Raw genomic sequence first — 24,641 nt, 5'->3', positions numbered from 1 at the left:
CAAAGCAGTCATCAAAGAAAAAGGTGGCTACTTTGAAGAACCTAGAATATAAGACATATTTTCAGTTGTTTCACACTTTTTTGTTAAGTATATAATTCCACATGTGTTAATTCATAGTTTTGATGCCTTCAGTGTGAATGTACAATTTTCAAAGTCATGAAAATACAGAAAAATCTTTAAATGAGAAGGTGTGTCCAAACTTTTGGTCTGTACTGTACATGCATGACATAGAAGAGGGCTTTTAGACCAGGCAGGCAAGCCATTGGACAATGGTAGCTGCAATACATGCTCAGAGATGAGAAAGGAAGTTCTGGTGCCCAGTGTGCTGGAAGGATGCTGATGAAGAGAAACCACATAATTGAAAAGAATAGATGGCCAGTTAAATAGCATAACAATTTTGACTCTTCCTTGACATGTTAGACTGGTATGTGCACCAAAAGCAGTTTTAACCTGTTGTGGGGGATGAGCGCAGCATGACCATGCTTTTTTTTTTACAGGTTTTTATAAGGGAAGGTGCAGACGTGTGTATTTTCGATCTGAGTGAGATCCGACAAAACATCGGATCACACTTGGAACAATGTGTACGGTGTCCGGTGCCATGCACATGTTAGTTCTTTCCCTCGGACCGCGCAGATCTGAGAAAAAAATCACTGCATGCCAGAGTTTGATCCGATATTCATGCCATGCAAGTCAATGAGTGCATGGAAACCATCGGACTGCACTTTGCTAACATCTGAGTGCAGTCCGATTTCCACGGACTGGCAGAATGGAGAAGCTGGAAACATTTCTTTCTCCAACTTCTCCTCATCCCAGAGAATGGGATCACACTCTGATCAGAGTGTGATTTGCATAATCGACCAGATTCTCTTGGATGAGTCTGCACCTGCCCTAAAGAACATGTACACTTTTAATGAAAGTCAGCTGACCAAGAAAACTTTGGGGATTCTGATGACTTTCTAATAAGTATTGTGGTGTCCCGATTCTCCCTCGATGACAGAAAGAAGGATCACGCATGTAGGATTTTAACATGCCCAATCCTTTCATCTTACTGGAGATAAGCTGCTGGTAATGGTGCCTGGCAGAGGCTTATTTCTTCATCCCTTTTGTGTACTTTCACATATTGGTATGGCATTGAGTTGGTAGGGCATTATTTCCTTTCACACCTTGGTCGAGCATTATTTACTTTACGTATATCACTAATTTAATTAAACTGTACTAACACTAACAGCCATGCTCATGTGAAGATACCAAGACATTATGGATTATACCTGGGAAAAAAAAAATCCTAAAAATATATGGGTTTCACATCCTGCTGTACCTTCATTTTTTTTCTCCAAAAACGCTGCACAAACTGATGGCAACGATTTTGCTACTTTTTTTTACACTTAATTCATTGCTTTCTAAAGGTGATAAAATGCTGCACAAATGCTGAAAGTTTTTACATACTGTAAATTTAAAAAAACGCTGCAGTTTTCTAATTCAATCAGGAAAAAAAAAACGAGTGTGCATGAGATTTCTGAAATCTCATAGCTTTTGCTGGTACTGTAAAAATCAGCTCTTAATTTGCATCTTTCTAGAATGCAAATAGGTGAGAGGGTGATTCCTCATTTTTGTGATAGGTGGGAGTACAGTAACTTACAGTCTAAAATATGTTAATATTATCTAAAATTAAAATAACATTTTTGTTATTCAGACCTCAGTGCTCAGAGCTAAATTAAATGAAGTTTCACATCATCAAGAAAACAAGTTCTGCCTTAAAGGGTTAAAAATATAATAATAATCACCACCACACATGGTACCATGACTGGAAGCCTGGCACTGACGCCTGACACAGATCTCCTGGGGTGGAGGACTCAAGAAAATATGCCCCGAAAATATTCTGTCTGACACTATCTAAGAGTGCACGGCTTCCATCAAGAAGATCCAGACACGTATCAGGCGGCGCTAACACGTCTGATTATTATTAGTCGAAAATGTGAGATTTTACAAGACAATAAAGAATGAGAATAATATTTGATTGCAGCTTTATTTTTTACTTATAATTTAGAAGTCGAAGTTGTATTTTTCCTCGTCTCTGGCAAATTGCAAATCAGAACAGACGGTCACCACCAAAATAATCCCTGCAGCAGTAATTAGTAAGGATGAATGGTAATTAGACATTAGACCAAATGTCTCTCTATCACTAGCCTTTTTGTCAAGCCCCGTCGCCTACTGAGCCCCCCCATCTCGGTGTCAGAGAACCTGCGCCAGTCACGGAAAAAGAAACAAAAAACAAAAACAAACATATTCTTAAAAAAATCCGGAGGAGATTCCAGCAGAAATGTCCGCGTACAATCTGCACAACCCGCGAGCCGCCTCATTTTCCCTATCTGCAAATGCCAAATCAGCACTACAAACAAACTTGAGACGAGGAGTCGTAATGTGAACTGAATTCCAGGAAATCATTACTGAATGTTGCTAACTTGTTTATACCCATGTTTTCTCTTCATTTATTTTTAGATTTCAACTTTCCACTGAGGAAAACCAGAGAGCGAGGCTCACGATAACCATTAAGCAGTCGGGAAAATGTGACAAGTTGGACTTTGGTGCAAAACAAAATTTGGGACTAGTCATGAGCTAACGGATCTGTCTGTTCAGTGATTGGCTATTCAATGTAGCGATCATTAGGATACATTGTACCACAGGGTGGCTCAGTGGTTAGCACTGTTGCCTTGGATTCTGAGCCAACCAGAGCAACATATGTACGGAGTCTTTCTGTCTGCTTGGATGGAGTTCCCCTAGTTCTCTGATTCCTTATCACACACATACAGTGCTGCTCACCATTATTGGCACCCCTTCATTTTTTTCATAGACTGTACAATATCTTCAGAAATAAATGGAAATGTACTAAAGTTATATCCTCAGGATTTTTTAATTAGTGGTCCAAAGTAACACAACAATAAAACATTGTTTTTCAACTTCCATGTTGCAATTTCAAAGAAGAAACAGAATAAACAGCAAGTGCAGCAATAAAGGTCCCCCTAATTAATACTTGGTTGCACACCCTTTGGCATCGCTGGCAGCCTCCAAACGTTTCTTGTAGCCATCTATAAGCTTCTTGCACTTCTCAGCTGGAATTCTCACATTCTTCCTTTGCAGTTTGTTCAAGCTCTTGAATGTTTGCAGGGTTCTTTTTTCCAATGACAGATTTCAGCTCACCCCAAAGATTTGCAATGGGATTGAGGTCAGGAATCATTGCTGGTCATTTTAAAACAGTCCATTTTTCTCTTTGTCAACCATGTCTGTGTACTTTTGGATGTGTGCTTTGGGTCGTTGTCTTGCTGGAGGACTTATGATCTTCGACTCAAACCAAGTTTTCTCACACTCGGTAGAACATTTCCCTCTAAAATCTCTTGATAATTCTCTGTTTTCTTGATTCTTGTGATACAGTCAAAGCCTTCAGTACCAGATGCAGCAAAGCAACCCCACAGCATTATGGATCCTCCACCATGCTTAACTGTTGGTAAGGTGTTCTTTTCTTCATAAGCTTCATTGCGCTGCCTGTGAACAAACTGTTGCTTTGCATTGCCAAAAAGCTCGATTTTTGTTTTACCTGTCCACAGAACATTTTCCCAGAAGGATTTAGGTTTGTCAAGGTACTCTTTGACAAAGATCAGTTGTTCCTTTTTATGTCTTTTCTATAGCAATGGTTTCTTCCATTGCCTTCGTCCATAAAGCTCTGCTTGGTTTAATGTGTGGTGTATGGTACTTGTTGAAACCATGACCCAAAAACTAATCCATGTTGGCCTTCAGGTCTTTGGATGTTTGACGTGGTGTTTTTTCCACCATTCGCACCAACCTTCGAAGACATCTCTTTTCCTCTTTCCCCCAAGTTCAGGGAGGTTCTTGACGGTTTCATGCTCGGCAAACTTCTTAATAACATTGCACACTGTTGAAGTTGGGATACGAAGGTTTTTCGAGATGGCCTTCTACCCTTTGGAAATCTTGTGATTGCTAATAATAGCAGTTCTGTTGTCCTCAGGCAGCTCCTTTGTCTTCACTATTGTGACAAAGGAACAGGGCCTACCATGTGGCTTTTTAAAACACTGAAATCATCATTCATTGGCTAATTCATGTCACATGGGCTCCGACAATTAATCACAGGTGAATCTCTTCTGTGATTTAGCACAGGCGAGTCAAATTGTGTTTCCATACTAAATTAATGTATATGGTGCCAATACCAGTGTCACAGCAAGCTTTAGGTTTTTCTATTTTTCCCTCCCATTGTTTTTGGTTTTAAATTATTGTTTATCATTTGCTCTTTTGTATTGAACACGAGTCTCTATACAAAAAACTGTTTCACTTGATTCATTTTATGTACTTATACTTCATGGGTGCCAATAACGATGAGCAGAGCTGTATATACTTGTAATATTACTTCATGTGTGTAGTGTGACTCACCTATTTACACCTTGTGTTATTTTTCTAATTGTGTTCACCTATTTAACGCGTTAAAAGAGTTATTCTCATCTTGTTATATGAGAAAAAATTGCAAAGTGCTTGGAAAAAAATCAGCTTTGCAATTTACTTGTTATTAAAATTTATCTCTGTTTTCAAGAACTGAGCAATTTTTTATTAAATTGCTTATTGCTCTTCACCTAGGATATCAGTAAGTGATGCAGCCTAGCAGCAGTGTCAGAAAATATGCAGTGCTTACAAGCTGTTTGTAATAGAGCTTGTAAGCGTTGCTTGGGAGCTGCTCTCAGCTCCCGATCCGGCAGGCTTTCGGTGACACTGTGCTCTTCCAATACTGTAGAGTTAAAGTGGCCTCATATAGCGGCATCGGAAGCACATAGGTCAGGCCAGCAGTTCGATAACACTCTTGGTCTAAACGTTCAATCAAGCTCCAGAAAGATGTAATTGGACAAACTCTTTAAAAGGGGCGGTCTAGAATTACAATACTGATGACCTGTCCTTAGGGCACGTTCACACCACGGTATTTTCCGTCCGAGTGCGATACAACAAAACATCGGATCGCACTTGGACCAATGTTATTCTATGGGGCCGTGCACATGTTCGATTTTTTTCCTTGGACTGAGTCGGTCCAAAGAAAACATTGCAGCATGTCTAAGTTTCATCCAAATATCGGATCGCACTTGGCCATGCAAGTCAATGAGTGCATGGAAATTATCGGACTGCACTCGGATGACATCTGAGTGCAATCCGTTTTCCGTGCACTGACACAATGGAGAATATGGAGGAATGTTGCTTCCAACCTCTCCTTTTTGTTTCCATCTTCTCCTCACAGTGTGCTCAGATTCTTTCATCCGAGAGAATCGGATCACACTATGCTGACACTTTAATCAGAGTTTGATCAGAGTGTTATTTGTATATTCTGTCTGATTTTCTCGGATGAGATAATCTACGAACGTCTGACCCTGGCCTTAGGATAGGTCATTAATATCACATTGATGGGGGACCACCGGACATGCCCATCGATGAGCTGTTAGCAGGTCTGCTGGTAGTACATATTGTACAGAGTCAGGAAGCATATCACAGTAGAGTACACGGGGTAATGACCACTGTCAGGTACCGCCTTCATCTCCTCTTCATATTATTAGGATGCCAGGTGTTGGATCCAACCTGATAGGATATTGATAAAGTATAGTAAGGATTGGCGATCAATATCAGAGTCCTAGACAGTCCTTTCAAAGTGGTCCATGCACATTAGTTAACTTGAGCTGAACCAGTCAACAATTTAGGATACATGGAGGGGTGTCTTGACTCCCCATGGACAGGAGATATCAGGATAGGGAGGTAATGGATCAGGCATATTGAGTGTCCTTTCACTGTAAAATAGAACCCTTAACAATATCATCTAATATGGGAGGTGTCCTGGCTTTCCTTGCAGATGCTGGGGGAAAAAGGATTGGGCATGTCGAATTTGATCATGTGTGATCCTTTGTTGTTTATTTTTCTTTGCAAGAGATCAGATTTATTCCGCTTTATGCATTGAAAACACATGGACCCTTGCTTAAGCTGAGCATGCAAGTGTATGGGAAAGATAGTTGTCAGCTTATAGATATCTAAAAAGTGTATGGACACTTTAAAGGCAATCACAAGACTAACTAATCCCTAACCAATATACCTGTATATCTGCACTGACTGTCACGAATACAAACACTTTTTGCACTCAGGTTACATTATATTTGAATCTAGGGTATAACTTCAACTAGGGTGTTGCATGGATTGGAAGGTTGGGGGAGCAACACTATAGGGATTTGTTCTCTATGCTCAGTAGTTATGTCAAGGCTATATATATATATATATATATATATATATATATATATATATATATATATATATATATATATATATATATATATATATATATATATATATATATATATTGTTTTTTTATCTACTCCTGCAATCCATCCTTTCAGAATATCTAAATATTTTCATTCCCTTAAAAATCCATCAGATCATTTACTATCAACTGCCCCCTCGATCCTTAGATGTCACTGTCACTCACGCACCTAAACATACAAAAGGTTGCAGACTTCAGCATCAAAGTTCTAAGCCTGTCAATCTCCATAGAAGAAACCATTAGCCAATAGTCAGATAGACCAGATTACAGGAAGGCGGCATGTCACAACGTGTGATTGATGGACGTGCGGCTCTTACGAGCTACATAGGGAACATTTTAGATATTCGGCATAGACATACGTACTGGCTTGCTGACTCTAATTATAATTTGTATTTATAAGGCTCTTACAGTGAAATGCAAAATTAGTTAAGATAAAGCAAATCTAAACAAACTTAAGATGTTAATTCAAAAAGAAGAAATGCTACATACAAATATTGTACGTGCGCTGCTGATTTTGAGAAGAGTGGAGATCGTAAAGATGAATGTTGCTCATTGTTCCATCAGACTCTGCGGCCGGCATGTGATGGGAATGTGGCTTGGATGACCCAAGCGATCACCGTGCCACCATAAAGACTTTAGGGTCACTCACTGCTCAACAGATGGGGAAATCTGCTTCCTACTGCAGGAATATGCCAGACAATGCCCAGAGATAGGGGCTTCTCTGTATTTATTGTGTTGGTTTAGAAGTGGCATTGGGTAGGATCAGAGAGAAGTCTCCGTCTTCATGCCAGGACTCTAGTTAATCGGTTTAGACTGCAATGGAACAAGTGTCCATAATCTTGTTTCACGTCTAAATGTACTAAGCGTTAGGGGGGACCTGAAACTAGACACTACTCAAAGGCTGTACATACAAGAGGCACTGATTGGTCCAATTACCCAAGCCAAAGACAATGGACCATGAACCAGCCGGTGTAGACTTCAACATATCCTTTTCAAAGTCTACAGATACTAAAAGGGTTTTAGTTTAGTCTGCATTCACTCTTTATGACAGCACACTGCTGAATCGTGACAGTGTGCAACGCATTCCCCTCGATCGTCAATGCAAGTCGGTCACGTGACCAATATAAGAGTTGCCACTATGTAGTCACATGCCGACTAGATTCTCATCTGGTTTTCTCAATAAAACATTGAACCAAACGGATGAGAATCTAGTCGGCACGTGACTGCATAGTTGCAAGTTCAATTCCATGTCATGGCCGCACAATTGCGCTGAGGATAGAAGGGGAATGCTGACAGTGTGCGCATTGCATTGTCACAATTCTGCAGACTTTCCAGTTCAGCCCAGAAAACCCCTTTAAGGAGACTTTTGACTTTGGATCTTTTAAAAAAAAACTTTGAGGAGTAAACACCTTCCTTGAGGCTTGAGTTTATGACATAGACCTTCCAATCTATTGACTGATTTGGACCTACACAGAGATTTTATAGGGGGTCATGATTGTTTGAATAAATGTTTTGTCTTCGCTCCTCCTAAGCCAAAATCCCGGCTCCATGGTGCAGATATAGAGACTGTCTCTCAATATCTACACAACAAACCAATATGGAAAATAAGTTATAAAAATCCAACTTTAGATCACTTCTGAATAGTCATTGATTTGTTAGATGGACATAAGTAGAGAAATGTGGTATCTTTCCCAATGAAGGAGTGCAATTATTGTGGCTATCCTAATTTTTGTCTCTTTTACCAATAGTCCTTATTGCCTCGGCATCTAGAGATTTTAGATTTCTTACTATAAGTGGCATGTCAACATCACCCAGTAGTGACAAATTGGAGCTGCATTTATTGCCGGTGTGGCCAAGTAGCTAAATAGTTTTTGTAATGGAGACCCAAGAATGGTCAGAACAACGGGGGCCCCAATGACAAAGCTAATTTATCCCTATATTCTTAACACCTTGTATGACGGTTGATCGAACAATGGTTTTTCCGATCGTTGACCTGGCAGCTCTCTCGCCCGCCTCTCCCATACACAGGAGCACTTGCTCTACCGAGCGCTCCTATGTTCTCTATGAGAGAGTCCCTGACAGACTCCTCTGACGGCGGCTTATCTCAGGTAGAACACAGGGATCGGTAGTCCGAAATCGGACATGCCAGATCTTTAACTCCACCGACAATCACCTATCTGGATCCCCCATACATATTAGACTGTCGACTGATTCCGACAATATCGGTGGGATCGGCTGACGTTAGTCTAATGTGTGTGGGGGGCCCAGAAGTAGCACGTCTGGAGTAGTATGACTCTTGTCAAGGACGAACAAGGTCCTGCTACTTTTGGAGGTGATGCCCAGCTCTAATGTTCTTAAAATACTTTAATTAAACCGTACTAATAATGTGTAGCTTTACAGGAATTACATGAGAGTTCTTATTTTTTTTAAACATATATATATATATATATATATATATATATATATATATATATATATATATATATATATATATATACCCTTCCCTGCTATAAAACTAATAAAGAAATCGTGAACAACTCCTTTAAGAGCCCTAAGAACTCCTGAAGAATATGCAATTTTCCCATGAATAGAGAGATGTCATTTAGATAGTACTTGAGACATTTGACACGCTGCAAATTCGCTGATACTGTTTGAGTGCTCTTTTCTTGGAATTATTCTACATTTCTACCAATAAGGGTCATTTTTTTTACCTGTTGAATCTAGAATAATTCTTTTTTAACATCACATTTTTGACTTGGTGTAAAATAGCGCTGGGAAAAGCTTCCAATGTATATGCTAAATGGAGGCTGTGATGGTCAGTGGGTCCGTCATGAGCTTTTCATGACATATCTGTTTAACAGACTTCATTACGATATATAGATGACGGATGCCACTGTTAAGCATTTGGTTAAAGCAGGGGTTGGAAACCTTTTTTCTGCCAAGGGCCATTTGGATATTGATAACCTCAATTGAAGGCCATACAAAATTATTAACTTGAAAATGATCCTGCTATATTTGGTCAAACAAGTAATTAACTCGCCCCTAATGTGACGGCTGGAGCTGCTTCTCTTTGGTGCCGCTGTGATGTTAGGTGGTAATGAGGACGTTGCTACTCACAACTGTTTTTCTAGATTTGCGTCAGTCTGGAGCGCAGGCGACTCTTTACAAAACTTATTGCAAAGAACTCACAGCAATAAGTTGTTTCAAACACAGATGTATATTACACTGCAGGTCTCCTCACAGTGCGAAATTCATCATTTCTCAGGTTACATTTATAGAACTCAATCAGTGGGGGGGTCTGCTGTATATACATCACATAGGAGACACTAAGACTTCTGTATAGTCATAGACGACACCGAGACTGCTGTATACATCGCATAAGAGATGCGGAGACTGCTGTATATACATCATATAGGAGACACCGAGGCTCCTGTAAATACATCACATAGGAGTCACTGAGGCTGCTGTCTACATCACATAAGAGACACTAAGACTGCTGTATTTTAGTGATGCACGAATGTGCTCTGATAAGGTATTATCTGAGTACGCTCAGGTGCTAACCGAGTAGCTTCGGCGTGCTAGAATACTATGTTCGAGTCGCTGCAGCTGTTCAACAGCAGCAACACATGCAGGGAATGCCTGTTTGTTGCAGCTGTCGAACATAGTATTTGAGCATGCCGAAGCTACTCGGTAAGCACCCGAGCATGCTCGGATAACACGTTATCTGAGCACGTTCACGCATCACTACTGTATATATCACATGGGAGACACCAAGAACGCTGTTTACATCACATAGGAGACAATGAGACTGCTATATATACACATCACTCAGGAGACACTGAGACTACTGTATATACATAACATAGGAGACACTGAGAATTCTGTATATACACATCACGTAGGAGATAGCAAGACTGCTTTATATACATTACATAAGAAACACCAAGACTGATGAATACATCACATAGGAGACACTGAGACTGCAGTATTAAGGCTAAAAATCATTTTTGCAATTGGGTTTCATTAAAAATTTTGCACTGTTTGCCTTTTATAGTTTCTGTGGTATGCTGCCTATTGCTGGCTGAGGAATGAGTTAACTGAGAATCCATCAGTGAGTTCAATGATCGATTTTTTTTTAATTTCTTATCTGTCTTTCTTTTTAGCTACTCTCAGCTGATATATGATTATAATCCACATCAAATTTTTTATGCGCAGGGAAACAAGGAGCCTCTAAAAGCCAAATGGTGCAACATTTTTACTAAACTCAATTGCGAAAATGATTTTTAGCCCCAAATACATGCATTTAAATAAAAAAAAAATGTGCCTAACAGTGGACCACTCCTAATATCACAATTGTTTGGACCTAAGGCTATCCATTACAGGATCGATCTATGCATAATATATATCCAATGTAGGGAATGCAAATATGGCATTTTTTTTTCTCCATTGATTAATCATGAAAGTTGTTATCCCTTTTGTATATTTGTATTTATGATGTGATCAGACAAAGAATGAATAATAAGAATATACAGAGTTCTGTATATCTAATCTATATAGGTCAATATACACAAGTAACTCACACACAAAAACATTCTGAATGATATTTACAGCGTTATTTTCTTCATGGCCTGAGGGCACAGAAACTCTGCGGACTCCATTGTACGCTTACAGCAATGGTATAATTAAGACTAATTAGAAAGATGGCTGCATTGTCCTATTTTTTCTGGATAAGACGCTCGTCCCTGGTGTTTTTTTTCGGTAAAGGTTACAATGAAGGAGTTAAACTCACTAAGCCCCCCGAGGCACTCTTCTGGCTTGCACAGTAAAGCCTCTTAGTGACCACCAGTCAGAAGAGCCTTGTGGGCGTTGAATAATCCACTCCACTAACTTGTATTCCCCCAAAAGCAAGTTTTCAAAAACCCTGATTCTATCATACTAATTTTACAATAGTCCTGAATTATCAAAAGGACAGAAAAAAAAAAACAACTAAAGAATACATCACAATAAACAAGGGCGCGTATGCATCTAAAATTTGGATTCACAGTTTGAGATTTTTTGGAAATCCAGGGATTTAAAACACCAGAGAAGCCATGTGTCATTGTCTTGTATTAGGCATAACACAATGTAGAAGAACACACGTTCTTCTACATTTTTTTTCTGCAAGCAAAACCTGCTTTCTTGAAAGTAAAGAAGCTGCTTACAAAATGCAGGTTTTGCTGCGTTTTTTGCTGCATTTTTTTTTTGCTACATTTGTCTTTCGTGCATGCTGATAAAGTTTAAAAAAAAACCATGATGCAACTTCCTGAGTTTTCTGCACCAAAAACGCAGCAAAACCTGATACCTGCGTTTTTTGCTGCATTTTTGCACTTATTCATTGCTTTCTATAGGTGAAAAAAAAAGAAAAATGCTGCAGAAAAGCTGAAAGAAGTGACGTGCTGCAGTTTTAAAAAAAGCAGCAGTTTTCCAATTCAGTCAAGAAAAAAAAAAAACCCAATGTGTGTGCATGAGATTTCTGAAATCTCATAGCTTTTGCTGGTACTGTAAAAAGCAGATGAAAATTTGCATTAAAAAATGCAGCAAAAACGCAATGTGTGAACATAGTCTAAGGCCTCGTTCAATCATTTTTCCGGTATGCAAAAAAACACATAATTTCCATCAGTGTTTTTAATCAGAGTTTCGTCAGTGTGTCAGTTTTTACCATCAGTGTTTCATCAGTAATTTTTTTGAATATGAAAAAAATAAATAAATTGCAAAGTTTCTCCTATCCATTATAATGTTAATCACGGCTGACACATGCATGGCTCAGAGATCTGAGTTTTAATGCATGTCTTTGATCAAAACCAGACATGTCTCTATTTTTTGCATACACTAAAAAACATGGATATATGAACAGCCACCGACTATATTGGAAAAACATGGATAGAACACATATGTGATTTACAGGTGTCTGAGCGAGGCCCAAGCTTTAAAGGGGAACTCCCATCTCCAAGATCCTATCCCAATATTTAATAGATGTAATATTATTATTAGCAAATACCTCCAATTAGAAATGTAGTATAGTTCTTCTGATTTACTATGTTTCTTTCCTCATGTGCAGGCAATACAGGACCTTAGGTATCCATGGTTATGACCACTGATATAGTGACAGTAAGGCCACGGCCCCACTATCAGTATTTGTTCAGTATTCAATCTTTTTTTTTTTCTCAGGAGTGGGAGCCAAAACCATGTGAGGAACAATCAGAGAAAAGGTATAATAGAAACAAGTCACCAAGTCTGCATTTATCACCCACTCCTGGTGTTGTCTCCCAGTCTTGAGAAAAAATACTGACCAAATACTGATAGGGGGCCGTAGCCTTAGTTAGCTAGTTGCTAGTGGTCGAAACCATGAATACCTAAGGTCCTGCAATGTCTGCACATAAGAAAAAAGACATAGCAAATCAGAAGAACTATGCTACATTTCTAATTGGAGGTATTTAGTATTTAGGTATTAGTATTACACCTACTATATATTGGGATAGGATCTTGGAGATGAGAATACCCCTTTAATTAAGTTTTTTTTTTTAAATCATCATGTCCCATATAGATATTGTAAAGGGAAACCTGTCAGCAGGGTTTTGATCCAAAGTGGACATCAGCTCAGATACTGTTGAAACCAAACAGGCTCGTTCAGAACCTCCAGAGGTTTGGTGAGCCGGAGTCATGACCCACCTCTTCACCTCTGGCTGCACGGTGTCCTGTATGGTGTATATGTGTATGCATATGTAATTATATATATATATATATTATATATATATATATATATATATATATATATATATTACAGTACAGACCAAAAGTTTGGACACGCCTTCTCATTTAAAGATTTTTCTGTATTTTCAGGACTATGAAAATTGTACATTCACACTGAAGGCATCAAAACTATGAATTAACACGTGGAATTATATATTTAACAAAAAAGTGTGAAACAACTGAAAATATGTCTTATATTCTAGGTTCTTCAAAGTAGCCACCTTTTGCTTTGATGACTGCTTTGCACACTCTTGGCATTCTCTTAATGAGCTTCAAGAGGTAGTCACCGGAAATGGTTTTCACTTCACAGGTGGGCCCTGTCAGGTTTAATAAGTGGGATTTCTTGCCTTATAAATGGGGTTGGGACCATCAGTTGTGTTGTGCAGAAGTCAGGTGGATACACAGCTGATAGTCCTACTGAATAGACTGTTAGAATTTGTCTTGTGGCAAGAAAAAAGCAGCTAAGTAAAGAAAAACGAGTGGCCATCATTACTTTAAGAAATGAAGGTCAGTCAGTCCGAAAAATTGGGCAAACTTTGAATGTGTTCCCAAGTGCAGTTGCAAAAACCATCAAGCGCTACAAAGAAACTGGCTCACATGAGGACCGCCCCAGGAAAGGAAGACCAAGAGTCACCTCTGCTTCTGAGGATAAGTTTATCCGAGTCACCAGCCTCAGAAATCGCAGGTTAACAGCAGCTCAGATTAGAGACCAGGTCAATGCCACACAGAGTTCTAGCAGCAGACACATCTCTTCAACAACTGTTAAGAGGAGACTTTGTGCAGCAGGCCTTCATGGTAAAATAGCTGCTAGGAAACCACTGCTAAGGACAGGCAACAAGCAGAAGAGACTTGTTTGGCTAAAGAACACAAGGAATGGACATTAGACCAGTGGAAATCTGAGCTTTGGTCTGATGAGTCCAAATTTGAGATCTTTGGTTCCAACCACCGTGTCTTTGTGCAACGCAGAAAAGGTGAACGGATGGACTCTACATGCCTGGTTCCCACCGTGAAGCATGGAGGAGGAGGTGTGATGGTGTGGGGGTGCTTTGCTGGTGACACTGTTGGGGATTTATTCAAAATTGAAGGCATACTGAACCAGCATGGCTACCACAGCATCTTGCAGCGGCATGCTATTCCATCCGGTTTGCGTTTAGTTGGACCATCATTTATTTTTCAATAGGACAATGACCCCAAACACACCTCCTGGCTGTGTAAGGGCTATTTGACCAAGAAGGAGAGTGATGGGGTGCTACGCCAGATGACCTGGCCTCCACAGTCACCAGACCTGAACCCAATTGAGATGGTTTGGGGTGAGCTGGACCGCAGAGTGAAGGCAAAAGGGCCAACAAGTGCTAAGCATCTCTGGGAACTCCTTCAAGATTGTTGGAAGACCATTTCCGGTGACTACCTCTTGAAGCTCATCAAGAGAATGCCAAGAGTGTGCAAAGCAGTCATCAAAGCAAAAGGTGGCTACAGAAAAATCTTTAAAAGAGAAGGCGTGTCCAAACTTTTGGTCTGCACTGTATATGTGTCACCCCAGGCCTGGATGCCACAAATATTAAAGGCTGTGTCTGAGAGCAGGAGGGAGGTTCCCTGGTCAGGGACAATTAGCATACAGCACCTCCTGTCCCAGGCCAGTAGGGGGAGCTGGCTGCCCCTATAAAAGATGGAACTGAGGGCAGGGTTAGGGAGAACTGGGCGACCTAGCTCAGGACTGAGACTAGTCCCAGAGAAGGAGGGACAGTTCAGTTGTAGCCAAGGAGTCCGTGAGGCAAAGGAGAAGCTGCGAGCTAGGGACAGAGGCGACGAGAGCCGGTCCTGGCTGAGAGAATTACACTACCGGACATTGGGGTCCGAGGCTGTCAGGGTTACAAGCCCAGCAGCAGAGAACCAACCCGCGAGGGATTTCAGGTCCCTCGGATTAAGAAGCCTGGAGGCTCCGCCACACAGAGGGAACAGTACAGCACGGAGAAGCAAAAGGTACCTAAGGCCCGAGTCGCAAGCCATACAAGCGAGAAGTACACGGCCAGCTCAGGGAGGTGGGCTATTACACCACGAAAAGAGGGATAGTCAGCAAGAGCATAGAGAGAGAGCGGTAGGCCTACACACTCACCCTGACCAGTGGGGCTCCCCCGAATGCTCTCAGACACCCAGGCCCATTCCTACCCTGTACTCCTGTCGGGTCATTAGTACTAACTACAATAAAGACCCTGGACTGTTTGAAGCGGATTCTGAACTCTTATTATTGCGGCCTGCACTATCACCTCCAGCATTCACATACACTGCCCTGAGGCTACACTCTTCCCGTGGGGAGTTATCCTATCCCTGTGCTGCACACCAACATCAGCCTCAGCGGTCTGCCTAGCAGCGGCGGTCATCCCTGACCGCAATCCACGGGTGGCGTAGTCGGACATTCATAACTCTACAAATAGACTGCCACAGCATTTGGTCTGACCACCCTGAGCCACGGGATCGGGTTGCCACTACTACCCCCATCATAGCACTAAAGCCCGGTTCCGGGTGCCCCACGGCCCAGGGGGCGAGTCACATATATATATATATATATATATATATATATATATATATATATATATATATATATATATATATATATATATATATATATATATATCTACACATACACACACACACACACAGGGTGGTCCAAAAGTAGGTGGACAGAAAGTGTACTAAGGTTATGAAGGGGGAGATTTATCAAACATGGTGTAAAGTGAAACTGGCTCAGTTGCTCTTAGCAACCAATCAGATTCCACTTTTCATTCCTCACAAAGTTTACAGTCGAAAACCAAAAAGTGTCAGTGATTTGAAATATTACATAAGAGATGCATTTCAAGAAATTAATACCCAAAGAGACTTGTGCAAAAAAGTTTGTCGAAGCGTAAGAGGCAGACTTCAAAGCTGTGCAAATTGTAATGGAAAACAGATTGAGCACCTGCGTTGATAGAATTTAAGGGCTTTTGTATTATTGTTCAGAATAAAATTAAATTGTCAATGTTATGCTTGTGTTAGTAAATTAAATTTTATATATAAATCAAAATAAATGTTACTATTTTCTGTCCACCTACTTTTGGACCACCCTGTATATATATATATATATATATATATATATATATATATATATATATATATATATATATATATACACATACACACTTAACAAAAAAGTGTGAAACAACTGAAAATATGTCTTATATTCTAGGTTCTTCAAAGTAGCCACCTTTTGCTTTGATGACTGCTTTGCACACTCTTGGCATTCTCTTGATAAGCTTCAAGAGGTAGTCACCGGAAATGGTTTTCACTTCACAGGTGTGCCTTGTCAGGTTTAATAAGTGGGATTTTTTGCCGTATAAATGGGGTTGGGACCATCAGTTGTGTTGTGCAGAAGTCTGGTGGATTCACAGCTGATAGTCCTACTGAACAGACTGTTAGAATTTGTATTATGGCAAGAAAAAAGCAGCTAAGTAAAGAAAAACGAGTGGCCATCATTACTTTAAGAAATTAAGGTCAGTCAGTCTGAAAAATTGGGAAAACTTTGAAAATGTCCCCAAGTGCAGTTGCAAAAACCATCAAGATCTACAAAGAAACTGGCTTACATGAGGACCGCCCCAGGAAAGGAAGACCAAGAGTCACCTCTGCTTCTGAGGATAAGTTTATCCGAGTCACCAGCCTCAGAAATCGCAGGTTAACAGCAGCTCAGATTAGAGACCAGGTCAATGCCACACAGAGTTCTAGCAGCAGACACATCTCTACAACAACTGTTAAGAGGAGACTTTGTGCAGCAGGCCTTCATGGTAAAATAGCTGCTAGGAAATCACTGCTAAGGATCGGCAACAAGCCGAAGAGACTTGTTTGGGCTAAAGAACACAAGGAATGGACATTAGACCAGTGGAAATCTGTGCTTTGGTCTGATGAGTCCAAATTTGAGATCTTTGGTTCCAACCACCGTGTCTTTGTGCGACGCAGAAAAGGTGAACGGATGGACTCTACATGCCTGGTTCCCACCGTGAAGCATGGAGGAGGAGGTGTGATGGTGTGGGGGTGCCGTGCTGGTGACACTGTTGGGGATTTATTCAAAATTGAAGGCATACTGAACCAGCATGGCTACCACAGCATCTTGCAGCGGCATGCTATTCCATCCGGTTTGCGCTTAGTTGGACCATCATTTATTTTTCAAAAGGACAATGACCCCAAACACTCCTCCAGGCTGTGTAAGGGCTATTTGACCAAAGAGGAGGGTGCTGGGGTGCTACGCCAAATGACCTGGCCTCCACAGTCACCGGACCTGAACCCAATCGAGATAGTTTGGGGTGAGCTGAACCGCAGAGTGAAGGCAAACGGGCCAACAAGTGCTAAGCATCTCTGGGAACTCCTTCAAGATTGTTGGAAGACCATTTCCGGTGTCTACCACTTGAAGCTCATCAAGAGAATGGCAAGAGTGTGCAAAGCAGTCATCAAAGCAAAAGGTGGCTACCTTGAAGAACTTAGAATATAAGACATATTTTCAGTTGTTTCACCCTTTTCTTATTAAGTATATAATTCCACATGTGTTAATTCATAGTTTTGATGCCTTCAGTGTGAATGTACAAATTTCATAGTCATGAAAATACAGAAAAATCTTTAAATGAGGTGTGTCCAAACTTTTGGTCTGTACTGATATATATATATATATATATATATATATATATATATATATATATATATATATGTGCGCGCATATCTGCAGTGGTGTACTGCCAATGGTGGCAGGCCCGCCAATGCTATGGGACCCCCGCTTCCGCCCGTTAGCACCCACACTGCCTGGCCGCTAACCCACATAGAATGATGGGAATGGAAACGTCTTCTGATGCTCCCTCCTCCATCATCATTGCTTACGCTGACTGCCAGAGGGGGCCATAGTGCAAGAAATGATGGAGGAGGGAGTGTCAGAAGACGTTTCCACTCCCATCATTCTTGCTCGACGTATGATGTCAATACAGGGCGCTCGCTGCTCTGAGATGTCCGGCGCTTCACACTGCACACTGAGGGGACTAGAGCATCGTCTGAAACCAGGAGAGGTGAGTACTGTATTTATTTTTTTTAAATCAGTGACCGGTGGCCATAATACAGTATGAGGAGTGCATTATACTGCATGGAGGACCATGGGAGGTGCATTATACTGCATGGAGGACCATGGGGAGTGCATTATACTGCATGGAGGACCATGGGGGTGCATTATACTGAATGGAAGACCATGGGGGTGCATTATACTGAATGGAGGACTATGAGGGCGCATTATACTACTTGGAGGACCATGGGGGTATATTATACTGCATGGAGAACTATGGGGAGTGCAGTATACTGCATGGAGGACTGTGGGGAGTGCAGTATACTGTATGGAGGACTGTGGGGAGTGCAATATACTGTATGGAGGACTATGGGGAGTGCAGTATACTGTATGGAAGACCATAGTGGGCACATTATACTGTGTAGAGGACCATAGTGGGCACATTATACTGTGTAGAGGACCATGGGGGTGCATTATACTGTATGGAAGACCATAGTGGGAACATTATACTGTGTAGAGGACCATGGTGGGCACATTATACTGTGTAGAGGACCATGGGGTGCATTATACTGTATGGAGGACCATAGTGGGCACATTATACTGTGTAGAGGACCATGGGGGTGCATTATACTGTATGGAAGACCATAGTGGGAACATTATACTGTGTAGAGGACCATGGTGGGCACATTATACTGTGTAGAGGACCATGGGGTGCATTATACTGTATGGAGGACCATAGTGGGCACATTATACTGTGTAGAGAACCATGGTGGGCACATTATACTATGTGGAGGACCATGGGGTGCATTATACTGTATGGAGGACCATAGTTGGCACATTATACTGTGTAGAGGACCATGGGGTGCATTATACTGTATGGAGGACCATAGTGGGCACATTATACGGTGTAGAGAACCATGGTGGGCACATTATACTGTGTGGAGGACCATGGGGTGCATTATACTGTATGGAGGACCATGGTGGGCACATTATACTGTGTGGAGGACCATGGGGGTGCATTATACTTCATGGAGAACTATGGGGAGTACAGTATACTGCATGGAGGACTGTGGGGAGTGCAGTATACTGTATGGAGGACTGTGGGGAGTGCAGTATACTGTATGGAGGACTATGGGGAGTGCAGTATACTGTATGGAGGACTCTGGGGAGTGCAGTATACTGTATGGAGGACCATGGGGAGTGCATTATACTGTATGGAGGACCACGGGGGTGCATTATACTGCATGGAGGACCACGGGGGTGCATCATACTGCATGGAGAACCACGAAGGTGCATTATACTGCATGGAGGACCATGGGGGTGCATTATACTGTACGGAGGACCATAGTGGGCACGTTATACCGTGTAGAAGACCATGGGGGTGCATTATACTGTATGGAAGACCATAGTGGGCACATTATACTGTGTAGGGGACCATGGTGGGCACATTATACTGTGTAGAGGACCATGGTGGGGACATTATACTGTATGGTGGACCATAGTGGGCACATTATACTGTGTAGAGAACCATGGTGGGGACATTATACTGTGTGGAGGACCATGGGGGTGCATTATACTGTATGGAGGATCATGGTGCGCACATTATATTGCATGGAGGACTATGGGGAGTGCATTATATTCTATGGAGGACCACGGGGTGTGCATTATACTATATGGAGGATTATGGGGGTGCATTATACTATATGGATGACTATGGGGAGTGCATTATACTATATGGAGGATTATGGGGGGTGCATTATACTATATGGAATGCTATGTGGGGCCATTAGAATATGTGGGGGTCCATTGTACTATATGCAAGCAATTATACAGTGTAAAGGTTTGTATGAGGTCCTTCATACTGTGTGGGAGCGATTATACTGTTTGGAGGGCTGTGTGGGGGCCATTATACTGGTTGGAGGGCTAGTGCGGGCCATAATACTGTATGGTGAGGTGTGGGGGCCATTCATATACTGTATGTAGGCCCATTATACTGCATGGAGGGCAGTGTGGAGGTCACAGTTGGGGGATCATACTGTGTTGGGGTCACCATACTTTGCCTTGGGAGTTGAGGTGGGGTACGGTAGGGTCATTATACTGTGCATGTGGTGGAATTCACCATGGGGGTATCATACTGTGTTTGGGGGGCACTTTTGTTTGCATAATACTTTATGGGGGCAATGAAAGAGGAATCTAGGACTTCAGCAGGAGGAAAATTACTATGTAAGGGCTGGAAAGTTGTGAGAGCTGCTCTTCTGTGACCCCGACAATTATTTAAATTATTTTTTGGGTGGGGGGGCCCAATTAGAACTTCTGCTATGGGGCCCCATGATTTCCATTTACGCCCCTGCCCGTAGACTCCAGGGTCCGGGTGCACCCATTATAGCTATGCCCCTGGTTGTGACTGTAAGATCATGGCGATGGTATTCTTGTGTACATTTGGCCTAGAGCAAATGTAGAAAAAAATATTTTAAGATGTGCAACTCTGCACGTGTCCCTCTTCATAACTTGTGCAGTGTCGTGGAAGGACACGGTTAATCTGAGGACAGAAAATCAAGGTTCTCTATTGCATAAATGAAATGTTTCAGGAAGTTGAAAGCTTTGGTAGATTTCAAGACAATGGATTTCAAAGACGAATGCAAGAAAAATCTGCAAAAAAGTTTTTCCAAACGTTGAGTGAGGAATGTAAAACACATTCTTCGGTCAGCACTTCTGCTCTATAAATGGACGGTCCCATTGTGACCTACTCAACCTCAAAAAGAAAGATGGTGCATAAATTATAACTCAGCATATGGTATAGTGATGAACATTCACACTACAATCACACAAGAAAACGTGGCTGTTGAAGGTAGCTGGCCTATTTATTGCACATTAATATATCCAGGCTTGGACTGGCCCACAGGAGAAGAGGAGAATCCTCCGTTGGGCCACCACCCTCTTATATGAGCAGTACTTGGCACAATATACTTGATGTACAGACAAAGGCAGCATCTTATTTATTTAACAATCTACCCAGTTCATTGATATATAAATTTGTGATTGAGGATAATGTCACATTTTCATGTAGTTGAAAAGTGGGGCCCTGGAGTTGGTTACCGGTGGGCCCTTGGCACCCCAGTAAGACACTGATTCTATTACATTTTAGGCACCATAAAAGTGGTGTATTTCGGATCCATGTTATATAGATCCATAATGTGGTGAACATATGGACTCTTACTGTCCATACGTCTGGCTCTTTATAAAAATATTGAAGCCCTTTCCATTGCATGTTATATTGTGCTTTTCCTCAAAATGCATTTGCCGGGAAGACATAAAAAGGTGGCACAAAGAATGTCCTGCGCACTGTGCATCGTGCATAGATCATAAATCTGTTTGTTTGGGGATCTTCAGCGAAAAATAAGCCCTCCTAGACCAATGGTGCACAACCTTTTTGGGTCCAAAGGCCATATGGTCAGAATGAACAAACCCCATGGGCCACAATATCATCAAAGTATTACCTGCTGGGACATTTACTGCATAAGGAAAGTGTGCGCCGTAAATATCTAACAGGTGGTGGTTCCATTTATTTGGCCCCCACCTATCACACCATCCATACAGTGCTATGTACCACCAGTCTTCTCCATGAGATGAAAAATACGTGACCAGACACCATGCAGATGGTTGAGGGCCACACAACCCTGCTCTAGACTCTCCAAAAGATCAAGAGCCACGCAAACTCAGAAATGTGTTGGTCGGAGTGGACAGTCACTGACAACTCCTCCCAACACAGCACTTCCTCTGCCCGGAGGAGTGAGTGACATGTCTCGTCTGGTCACAGGTTATTTATGTAAACTCAAGGATGCAAAAATCAAGAAGTGGTGAGTATGGAGATTTCTAATATCTAAACTTTTTAAATGGAAATTACCATTCTAACAATTGGGACACGGTTTTGCTAGCACAAGGGTCAAACATAGGTCTTGGCATATGTACACATAAAAGTTTCTTTGCACTGACAGAAAACAAAGATCTTATAATTAATGAAGAATTCAAACACAAAGCATATTAGAAAGTTGCCGAACACGACATAAAAAGTTGCACATGTTGCAGATTTACCATGATTAAGGCTTGCAGCTGAAACGCGTTGGTTTGTGTCCACTTTTTTTCGGTTTCCTATAGTGCTTATCATGTTTTACTAATTTATCTGGATTAATAAAGTTTTTCTTTTTTTATTTTCCGCTGGAGGATTTTTTCATTTTTCTTTCTCCATGTTGCAGATTTGTCTCTTTTTTTGCGTAGATTTGGCACAAAACCTGAAGGTTTTCCTGATGCCAGCAAAGTGAATGAGAATCCTGAAGTCTCGTGCACACGTTACTTATTTCTTCCTTGCAGATTTAAATCTGCAGCATCTTAAATTTTTTCAGCGTTTTTGTTGCAGATTTCACTCGTATTAATGAGTTCGGAAAAATCTGCACCAAACACGCATGTAAAAAATGCAACGAAAATGCGCCTGTTTTAAGCAGAGTTTTTCCTGCCAAGAGTTGCAGAGAAATGATGCAGAAATTTCTGCACCAAATACTTAATGTGTGCACATACCCTAAGTTTGGAAATCCATCAGTAGTTATAGTACAGGACATGACAGCAGCCTAAACTTCTCTATATGGCCACTGTTTTCTCTGCAGGTTTCCTCCAGGACCTTTTTTTTTTTGCTCCATTAAAACACAAGTCCATATACTAGAAACCAGAGTAATGATCCTGTACAGTGAAGACAAGGAAATATGTAGAGAAGGGCAAAGACATACAGAGACTGACGTTACTTACAGCTATGGTTAGGCTTCTCCTGGGGCAAAGGTTCAGTTTGCTGCCCTAACCATCTATTTACCCTGGCTAGGACAAAGCGGCTTGTTGGCATCCCCCATAACGCAAAGCCTGGAGCACATGTCCCGGTTGCCCTCCTCACCTCCATTTCACCAATGACTTGAGAACAATTCTAACAGTGGCTGAAAAGCCCAAAAAGTTAAAGAAAACAGCAAGAAAAAAATAAATAAAGATACAATGAAGATATGATTTTTGGTGATTTACTACTGATTAAACAGCATTTATAATCAGTAAAGATCAGTTTGTTCATCCAAATGAAAAATCAAATGATACTTACTGTATCATGATAATCCTACATGAGCTCTTGAGACATGTTCATGAGTTCAGTGCAGGAGCCTCCAATCTGTCCTGTTCAGGGGCTCGGGGGGCTTTAACCCCTTCTCTAGAGAGAGAGAGAGAGCAGGGAAAAAAAAGACTCATTGACTGTCTTCTCAAGGGAAGAACTAGATAAACTTCTATGTGAGCATTTGCCAACTTCCTGAAAGATTTAAGTCAATCTTATGTACTGTATTTGTAAGGTATGAAAATATTTGCACAACACCCCAACAGTGCCGAGCATATGTTGCACAATTCGCAGCAGAATGCTAGTGTGTCTCCTTCATAACATCACAATGGGCAAGATCAAAAGTGATGCAAATGACACTTCCTAATTTTGAAGAAATGTAGTTTCATATAACGAAAAATAAAAAAAAAATTACTGCAGAGTGAGAAGAGATAATGATGACCCAGATACCAAGAACAACCACCTGGTTATAAGCTTTCCTTGCACAAGAATGGCTAGACTGACAGTTATAGCGATAGCTACTCAGGGAGTAGTACGGATAAACTACTATACTAATACAATACCCTTCCATTTCAGATCTACTGTTCCTTATCCTTACTTTTCCTTTGACTTCATAAACCTGAAGATGAGTAGCCCCAAATATTCAGTTTTGAAAAAAACATTTTTCATTACCCCCGACTAAGAGAGTAACATCATTTTTTTTTTTTTACAAAGCTGGTCATCTCGGGATATGTAGATGCAAGAGACAAAGTAAGAAAGGACACATCTATAGTATCGTCAAAGGCCGAGTGCTATAACAAATGGTTAACTAAACCAAAAGAAATGAAGCCTATAATCTTTTAGTGGGTCCAATTCAGTCTCCAGGAAAAAGAGAGGAGATCTCCTGGACCCCTGGAAGAGTGGGAAATCTCCCATGCACCATCTAACCTCCTTCTTGAAACAAGTATTTCCGGAAGGTTCCTTTGTGTCTGATGCCAGGATACTCATTTTGTTAGAGAGAGTCCTGGTGTCCAGTTGTGCTTTGGATGGGGCGTGGGGCAACATGGCTTCAAAAAGGGAGCATGGTGACAAACCTATGGAAATTTTCAGTAAATTTGTGATTTGAACTCTGGGAAACGAAGTGTACCAGCTGGACTTTAAGAAATGCTTTAAGAAATGCTTTAAAATCATACAAAAAAAACCCATCATAAAAAGTCAGCAAAAATGGATAGGTATACACAGGCGGTAACAGTAGCCACTGAAACCTACTAAACCATTACTATATCCAAAACCCGGTGCCAAGTTAGAGTTGTCAATATTGA

The 24,641-nt window shown here is 41.2% G+C and overlaps 1 protein-coding gene across 26 annotated transcripts in view; it reads right to left on the bottom strand.

Moving 5' to 3' along the window:
- The window catches only part of BAZ2B (bromodomain adjacent to zinc finger domain 2B), a 376,347-nt gene that overhangs the window by 133,455 nt on the left and 218,251 nt on the right, over nt 1–24,641 (bottom strand). For 24 of the 26 annotated variants that reach the window (XM_073647090.1, XM_073647108.1, XM_073647095.1 and 21 more), the window contains one exon: nt 23,335–23,439. The exons of the other annotated variants lie outside the window; for them this stretch is intronic. The gene's annotated coding sequence lies outside the window, so the exon portion shown is untranslated. The remainder of the gene's footprint in view (nt 1–23,334; nt 23,440–24,641) is intronic. 26 annotated transcript variants of the gene reach the window in all.

This window comes from Phyllobates terribilis, unplaced genomic scaffold (genome assembly GCF_046119375.1).
Source record: "Phyllobates terribilis strain yellow unplaced genomic scaffold, ASM4611937v1 Scaffold_9__5_contigs__length_417890890, whole genome shotgun sequence".
Lineage (NCBI taxonomy): Eukaryota > Metazoa > Chordata > Amphibia > Anura > Dendrobatidae > Phyllobates > Phyllobates terribilis.
This window is presented reverse-complemented; position numbering and strand designations above follow the sequence as displayed.